The following is a 9,149-nucleotide window of genomic DNA, read 5'->3' as shown; positions in this document are numbered from 1 at the left end:
AAACTGAGTTGTTCTGTGTGTGAAGTAACCTCAAGTCACTCCGCAGGCACATTTTGATGCAGACCAGTTTGTCAAGACAAAAAAGGGCAAGACTAGGCTGAGAGCAGAGGCTATACCCACCATCTTCGTGCATCGCCCCGTGGTCAAAAACAGAAGGGCCCCTACACCACGATTCACCCCGGGACCTGTATATACAAAGCCCATAGCTCATGATCACAGCTATAGTGTGAAAGGTGACACAGGTATAATAAGTATGAACTCTTAGTAACAAAAGTAATATTTCTTATTTTTAAGTGGTATAATATTTTAAATGTTCAAAAATCTACAGTGCCATGTCTTCTACTTACATTAGTCTCAAAGATTGAGGGAAGAAGGGATGAGGAGACTGAGAGAAAGGAAAGTGAGGGTGAAGAAAGAGAGGACATGGCTAGTGAGGAGAGACAGGGAGGGTGGACACCACCCACTCAGCCAGCAGCCAGTCAGCATACGAGGGAACCAGCAGCCAGTCAGCATACGAGGGAACCAGCAGCCAGTCAGCATACGAGGGAACCAGCAGCCAGTCAGCATACGAGGGAACCAGCAGCCAGTCAGCATACGAGGGAACCAGCAGCCAGTCAGCATACGAGGGAACCAGCAGCCAGTCAGCATACAAGGGAACCAGCAGCCAGTCAGCATACAAGGGAACCAGCAGCCAGTCAGCATACAAGGGAACCAGCAGCCAGTCAAACAGATCTATTAAAAAAATTAAAGAGAAAATTAAAGAGCCAAGAAGGATCACCAAAAAAGCAAAGTCTGAACTAAGAAAAATCAGGAAGGAAAATGCAGCTCTCAAGAAAACAATGAAAATTAGGGACAACAAATATAAGAAAACGTTTTCAAAAGACCAACTTAAGGCATTAGGCAGACTCACCACAAAGGGGATGAAATGGAGCAATGAGAAAATTAAGAAGGCTTTAAAAATTTGCTTTGCGTGCGGACCAACGGGTTACAAAACTCTGCAGGAATTGCAGATTCCCCTTCCAGGAATAAGGACACTGCAAAGAAGGATGCAATGTGTTAAGTTTGAGCCTGGTGTGTAACAGCTAACATCAATGCCCCTCCACCCGTAACATCACTGCCCCTCCACCTGCCAACATCACTGCCCTCCACCTGCCAGCACCCAGCCAGAGGAGCGCAAACAACAAAAACAAGCAAGGTGTTCTGTCATGTACCTGGAAGTTTGGGTTGGCAAAATGGAGTAAGAGAGGGACTTGAAAAACCTTGGTGGCTCTCTACTCATGTTGTTACAGTTGTCTTGGTTACAGCTCTCAAGTTTTTTTTGTTGCAATTTCCACATCTTTAGAAAATATGAAATAAATGAAGTGAAATCAACCTCTTCTCTGGAGAACCAATTTTGATTTCTCTGTCATGTGAGTTTGCAGTCTTGCAGTTTTGCTCCTCCACCTGTAACATCACTGCCCCTCCACCTGCCATACAGTAGGTTACTAACAAGATGACTTATATAATACAGTGATAGAATACATGTTTAGTATGCTTACTTATATAAAACAGTAGTATTAAACTTACCTTGTGTTTTCACTCTCACTTAAGTCCCTCTCCCTTTGCCATCAATCCAAAATCAGCTGAGCTGCAACATTATACAGACAGGTAATAATCAACATAATCACAAGGACACAATATGGCTCTGCTAAAAACACTCACTCTTACACGCACCAAAGTTATATTTATCTAATATTTAACTCCCTCCACCCCCGCATACAATCCCGTTTAGAAGCCCCTCTTCTCTAATTCAACAACGTTGGACGAAATGACATTAAGAGAACGGAATTTACAATTAAAAGGCTGTTCAACGTGTGTTGCTAACTTGATCCGTTATCCTAGCTTTATCTGTTATCTGTAAACGTTCCCTAAATTTACTAATTTAGGGATAATTGTTAAATATGTTCTTTATTCTCGCGTCCAGGAGAGAAGCTTTAAAATGAGACTAAATGGAGTCTCTGAAAAGATTCAAATGGGATACTTTAATTAAAAAAGGCGCGGTAGTGTTACAGACAGAATATTGTTCCGGCAGAAAACAGCTGTGATCTGGCTCTCCTGAGCAAGAAGAGAAGAGACCGGATCTCTCCCCCGGCGCTGTTATATATCCTCTGCTGGCTCCTCCCCGCCAGCCGGCTCACCTCGTCTCCAATGTCCGTTATTGCATTTCAACAGAGGATAGGTTCTTTTCACATTCAATATATGCTTAACACGCAGTTTCTCCTCATATTCTCTTTCATCACTTTTCATTTAAGACATTCTAAACGCTGTAATCAATACTCTAAACAATACTTCTCGGCTCGTTTGGTTTCCGGTCATTCCGGATGTTGTCACATGCTACTCTCGTCTGTAAACAATAATGTATTCAAATAAACTGTACCTTCATTTAATATTCAGCATGGTAGTATCTCGACATCTATAGTTGTAGTGTTAAGTCAGTAGGCTTCGGTTTGCACCACTCCATATCATTTCGCTACTCAATTCACCTCTTTAGGAAATCGTATATTAGCCACATGCTAAATGCTAACCGTAGATGAAGGATTTTCAGAATAAAAGCTTAACTGCTTGTGCACAAGAATTTCTGGTTTTTCAGTATAAAAGAGCGTTTACACTGACGGTATGTTTAAGCTACATTATACCATCAAAACATTGATTTTAATTTCTAACATAATCCACTGACATCCTTTAATACACATGTTAATTTGAATCAGATGTACTGATAATATCCGCAATATAAATCTTTAAACTTCTTCTTACCTTTAAAAGTCCGTCACGAACGGTCTATTATGCTGCAACTCTACAGCTCTGCTAGCCTTGGCGCTAACTTCCGGGGAACGATTGAGAGGCTCCACGATCCGCCATTGCTGTAAAAAAGTGGTCCATTGGAGTGAACGGAGATGACGTAACTCTCAGTCTATACGGCGCTGCCAGCTACTAGCGGCCTCCGGCCTTCCGGTCAAAGTTTTTAGCTGGATAGCATTTATAGTTGATACAGCTACATGACATTAGCTGTCCCCGGCACAGTGGGATAGTGGAGGTGCCTGCTAGAAAGATATGTTTAAATGCATGTATTTGCACATGTGTTGTAAAGACTAGACCCTCCAGAAAAACGCGGGCAAAAATCCTTGATTATGCGGGCTAAAATCCTTGATTATGCGATTAAATATGCAGGGTTTTTATGTGATTTTATGCGGTGAAATTGCGAAATATGCGGAAAGTTGCGAAATATGCGGGGAAAAAGAATAAAACATTTTTTAAATATTGAGCTGTCTTAGTTATTCTCTCTCACACACAACCTGCCACTAACGTTAAACCCCTTTACTATTCAATTAAACACATTCAATGTTTATTTATTTTAAAAGCAATTGGGCTATTTTAATCTCGCACACACACACACACACACACACACACACACTTCCCCGCCTCATTCTGTTTTCATTTACTCGTTCGTTATCTGACCAGCTTCAATCTTGTAGGCTACTCACTTCGTTTCTTGTAGCCCTCGAAAGGGTTTTGGAGGTTGATGCCTCGGTGAGCGTGAGTCGTTTGGCTTTCTTGTCCGCAGCAGCAGAAACCATTTTCGAATGTTTGAATGAATCAAAGTGGGTCGTCACCGTCGATTTTCTCTTATGTTCCAACACACAATTGCACGGGGTGCAGAATAGTTTCCCCCCACTTTTTGCCCGGTCTTTAGTAGAAATGTTCGTCGGTAAATGAGATGGATTAGATTTTTTCATCTTGGTGTTTTCTCTATCGTGTGAGCTCCACACGTTCACTCTATACAGTGTTGTTTACATTCTTCTTCTTCTTCTTCTTCTTCTTCTTTTCTTTAATGGCGAATCGCTTCCACTTGAAGCATACAGGACTGTCTCAGAAAATTAGAATATTGTGATAAAGTTCTTTATTTTCTGTAATGCAATTAAAAAAACAAAAATGTCATACATTCTGGATTCATTACAAATCAACTGAAATATTGCAAGCCTTTTATTATTTTAATATTGCTGATTATGGCATACAGCTTAAGAAAACTCAAATATCCTATCTCTAAATATTAGAATATCATGAAAAAGTATACTAGTAGGGTGTTCAACGAATCACTTGAATCGTCTAATTAACTCGAAACACCTGCAAGGGTTTCCTGAGCCTTGAAAAACACTCAGCTTGGTTCAGTAAACTAAATCACAAGTATGGGGAAGACTGCTGATCTGACTGCTGTCCAGAGGACCGTCATTGACACCCTCCATCAGGAGGGTAAGACACAAAAAGAAATTTCTCAAAGAGCAAGCTGTTCACAGAGTGCAGTTTCAAAGCACATCCACAAAAAGTCTGTTGGAAGGGGGAAATGTGGCAGGAAACGCTGCACAACCAAGAGAGATGACCGCAGCCTTAACAGCATTGTGAAGAAGAGTCGCTTCCAGAATTTGGGGGAGCTTCAAAGACAGTGGACTGAAGCTGGAGTCCAGGTATCAAAAGTCACTGTTCACAGACGTGTCCGGGAAATGGGCTACAATAGCCGTATTCCCATGGTCAAGCCACTTCTGAACTCAAGACAACGGAAGAGGCGTCTGACTTGGGCTAAGGAAAAGAAGCACTGGACAGTTGCACAGTGGTCCAAAGTCCTCTTTTCAGACGAAAGCAAGTTTTGTATTTCATTTGGAAGTCAAGGCGCCAGAGTCTGGAGAAAGGCTGGAGAGGAGCAAAATCCAAGTTGCTTGAAATCCAGTGTGAAGTTCCCACAGTCAGCGATGGTTTGGGGAGCCATGTCAGCTGCTGGTGTTGGTCCACTGTGTTTCATCAAGCCCAGAGTAAATGCAGCTGTGTACCAAGAGATTTTAGAGCACTACATGCTTCCGTCTGCTGAAAAGCTCTATGGAGATGAGGAATTCATTTTCCAGCATGATCTGGCACCTGCCCACAGTGCCAAAACCACCAGTAACTGATGTACTGACCATGGCATTACTGTCCTCGATTGGCCTGCAAATTCCCCTGACCTGAACCCCATAGAGAATATGTGGGGTATTGTGAAGAAGAAGCTGAAAGACACCAGACCCAACAATGCTAATGAGCTAAAGGCCGCTATTGAAGCATCCTGGGCATCCATAACACCTCAGCAATGCCACAGGCTGATTGCCTCCATGCCACGCCGCATTGATGCAGTAATCCGTGCAAAAGGATTCCCAACCAAGTACTGAGTGCATTAATGGACATTTTCAAATGTTTGATTGTGTTTTGCTGTTATAAATCTTTTTTTTTTACTTGGTCTGAGGAACTATTCTAATTTTTTGAGATAGGATTTTTGAGTTTTCTTAAGCTGTATGCCATAATCAGCAATATTAAAATAATAAAAGGCTTGCAATATTTCAGTTGATTTGTAATGAATCCAGAATGTATGACATTTTTGTTTTTTTAATTGCATTACAGAAAATAAAGAACTTTATCACAATATTCTAATTTTCTGAGACAGTCCTGTATATCACCACCTACTGTTGAGTTATTACATGTTCATATTAAATCCTTATCCTCAGACCAGTGCTTTTGAGGAATTTGAAGATCAGCTTGTTTGCTTCATTTCTTGATTTACTTTCATATATTGCCTTGAAATCCATGTCCTTGATGTTGAGTTGTTCCAGTGCAGTTTTCAGAATTAATCTTTGTCTGTTATAATCCGGGCGGCTAAAAAATACATGATGTATTGTCTCTGGTTGTTGGCAACCATCACAATTGCCATTTGGATGTTTTCCAATCAGATGCAATGATGAATTTAGTCCAGAGTGTCCCAATTTTATCCTGCTGTTGATGCTCTGCTCTCTTCTACTACTCCCCCACGTGCTTCCTGTTCCTACTTCCCTTTGTATCTGATATAAATGTCTTCCTTTGGTGTTACTGTCCCATAGTTTTTGCCATTGTTGCTTGATAACCACTTTTGTAAAAGATTTGACTTCTACTCTACTGATGGGTACCATAATATCAATCTGGCTTGCTTTCAAACCACATTTTGCCAGTTGATCCACTACTTCATTCCCTCTAATACCCACATGCGCTGGAACCCACACAAATTGAACAACAATTCCCAGATGAACTAACCTAAACATGCTTTGTAAAATTTCATGTAAAATATCCTGACGACATCCTGAAGAGAAGTTGTTTATACTCTCCAGAGCTGCACTGGAGTCAGAGCAAATGACCACTCGCATTGGCTGTATTTCCTCTACCCACTGAAGTGCTAGAGAGATAGCCATCATCTCTACTGTATATACTGCAATGTGATCACTTGTACGCTTTCCCACTTTGACTTTTAACTCAGGAACATAAAATGCACAACTAGTTAGACCATTTTCTGGATTTTTGGATCCATCAGTAAAAAATGTATAAACTGCCCATATTGTTCATGTAGAACATTGTTCACATAAGCCTGTACATTGAATTTGTTTTTCATTGAATGTACCCGTTTCACTAGTGACAAATCTACTATAGGTTGAGGTAGCAACCATGGTGGAACAGCTGATAACAACACCGTCGGACTAATATTCCATTCTTTAACTTTGAATTCCTTACATATTTCCGAAACACAAAAACAAAAACTTTCTTTTTTTATTTTGTTACTTTCCCAACTTGTTTGTACAGTTTGTTTAGTAGGGTGAGTATCTTTATGACCCTGTAGATTTGCCCAGTAATTAACAATTAACTGCTTTTTCCTCAAAGAAATAGGTACTTCTCCGACCTCTACCTGAAGTGCCGACACTGGTGTAGATCTTACTGCCCCACAGCATATCCTTAGTGCTTGTGCCTGGACTCTATCTAATTTTTGAAGAGAAGAATATGCAGCTGACCCATACACTATTAGTCCGTATTCTATGGCTGATCTTATTAAGGCTGTGTATACGTTCCTCAAAGCAGCTTTATCAGCCCCCCACTTAGTGCCTGCCAAGCCACTCATAACATTTAAAACCCTTTTACATTTATCTACTACTTTATCAATGTGAGTTCTCCATGTGACTCTCTCGTCCAACCATATTCCCAGAAATGTAAATGTCTTCACTTTCTTTAGATCTTGTCCATAAAGTTTTAACCTAACCTCCTCACCTATCCTTTTCCTCGTAAAAAATAAAGTTTCAGTTTTTTCCACCGACAATCTAAACCCCCATGTCAGAGACCAGCTTTCAATTTCCGTAATGGCTTCCTGAATCTTAGCTACAATATATTTTACATTTCTGCCCCTTTACCAAATAGCTCCATCATCTGCAAAAAGTGACTTACCAATATCAGATCCTACTTGTGTATATATATCATTGATCATGATAGAAAATAAAAGAGGACTGATGACACTCCCCTGCGGGGTTCCATTTTCAACTTCATACCTGCAAGAATATGACTTGCCAACTCGGACTCTGATGGCACGGCCAAACAAAAAATCCATAATCCAATTATATACATTACCTCCCAGACCCATAATGTCCAGTTTTATTAATAATCCTTCCTTCCACATCATATCGTAAGCTTTTTCCACATCAAAGAATACAGCTACAACACACTCCTTGTTCGCTTGGGCTTTCCTGACTTCAGACTCCAGGCACAGCAGTGGATCTAAAGTACTCCGCCCTCTTCTAAACCCACTCTGATAAGGAGTCATTAGTTCATTTTTCTCAATGTAGTATGTTAGCCTTTCTGTTATCATTCTTTCCATAACTTTACACAAGTGTCATGTCAGAGCTATAGGTCTATAACTGCCTGGACTGGTTGGATCTTTCCCAGGTTTCCTAATAGGAATAATGACTGACTCTTTCCATATTATTGGCAGCTTCCCTTTCTCCCAGATCTTATTGTACATCTCCAGCAGCTTTCCTAATGCAAAATCACTTAATTTGGTCAACATTATATAACATACATTATCTTTCCCAGGAGCAGTCATTTTACACTTACTTAATGCTCTTCTCAACTCTTGAATAGAGAAAGGTATATTTACAACACTCTGCGGCGAATGTCTTTCTTCATATACATTAGGATGGTTGTTTACATTCTGTGATGCGCGAGCTGATGACGTCACGTCAAGACGAGTTAATTTTTTTTCTTCTCAACTTTGTGTGGAAAAATGCGGGGATTAAGCGGCCTTTTGATAAATATGCGGCCTTTTAAAAATCTGCGCCATTTTGCTGATTATGCAGTAAATTCTGCGATCGCAGAATCGCGTTTTTCTGGAGGGTCTAAAAGACAGTCTTCAACACAGAGTTGTAATCATGGCTAAAGGGCATCGGCGATGGAGTGGAACAAAAATGTGGAACTGGAGTTTTTCCAGAGGATTTGACTGGCCAGTGGGGACCACCCAATGTCCCACTCTGAATCAGAAATACTTCATTGATCTCCGGGGGAAATTGGGATTGTTACATTTTAGAATTAAAATATATAGTACAAAATATAAGAAAAACAAGTATGTAAAAATATGTGCATAATATAACAATATGCAATGTTTCCCCTAGGTTTACTGCTTTGGGGGGGTGCTGGCTGAGGGGAGAGAGGAGCTGTGGATTATTGTTATTGATTAATGCATCAGTGTTTCTTAGGGTCAAAAACACTAAACTCACAACTTAAAATGAAAGCATTTAATTTATTTAATAAAAGAACACATGTTCAATGTGAAAAGTGACAGTAGATATAGATTAGATGCAATTTGGTGCTATATATATATATATATAATTTTTTTCTTTTTTATAAAAATGTTTTTTTAAACACCTTGAATTTCAGGGGGAGCGCGGGGCTCCGTTGTCGGGGCGCAGCGCCCCTCCAAGACAATGGTAGGGGAAACACTGATATGCACAGTATAAATGCATAATGTGTGCCAGAGTAATGCACAGATGAATTATTATTACATAGAGTATTGCACAGATGTTACTGCTATTCTAAATAATCCTATTTATTTTTCCTGTTTTACAGCTTCATTATAACCCTTACTATCACCAACACACACATATCCACACACACACACACACACACACACACACACACACACACACACACACACACACACACACACACACACACACACACACACACACACACACACACACACACACACACACACACACACACACACACACACACACACACACACACACTCT

At 40.3% G+C, this 9,149-nt stretch overlaps 1 long non-coding RNA gene across 1 annotated transcript; it reads right to left on the bottom strand.

Moving 5' to 3' along the window:
• Positions 1-243: 243 nt before the first annotated feature.
• On the bottom strand, positions 244-2,192 carry LOC307028721. The gene is made up of 3 exons (XR_013805083.1): positions 1,212-2,192; positions 911-1,034; positions 244-732 (listed from the first exon to the last, which is right to left on the bottom strand). It is a non-coding gene; the product is annotated as an uncharacterized lncRNA (long non-coding RNA).
• Between the last annotated feature and the right edge of the window lie 6,957 nt (positions 2,193-9,149).

Source organism: Notothenia rossii (genome assembly GCF_949606895.1).
Source record: "Notothenia rossii genome assembly, chromosome: 1".
Lineage (NCBI taxonomy): Eukaryota > Metazoa > Chordata > Actinopteri > Perciformes > Nototheniidae > Notothenia > Notothenia rossii.
This window is presented reverse-complemented; position numbering and strand designations above follow the sequence as displayed.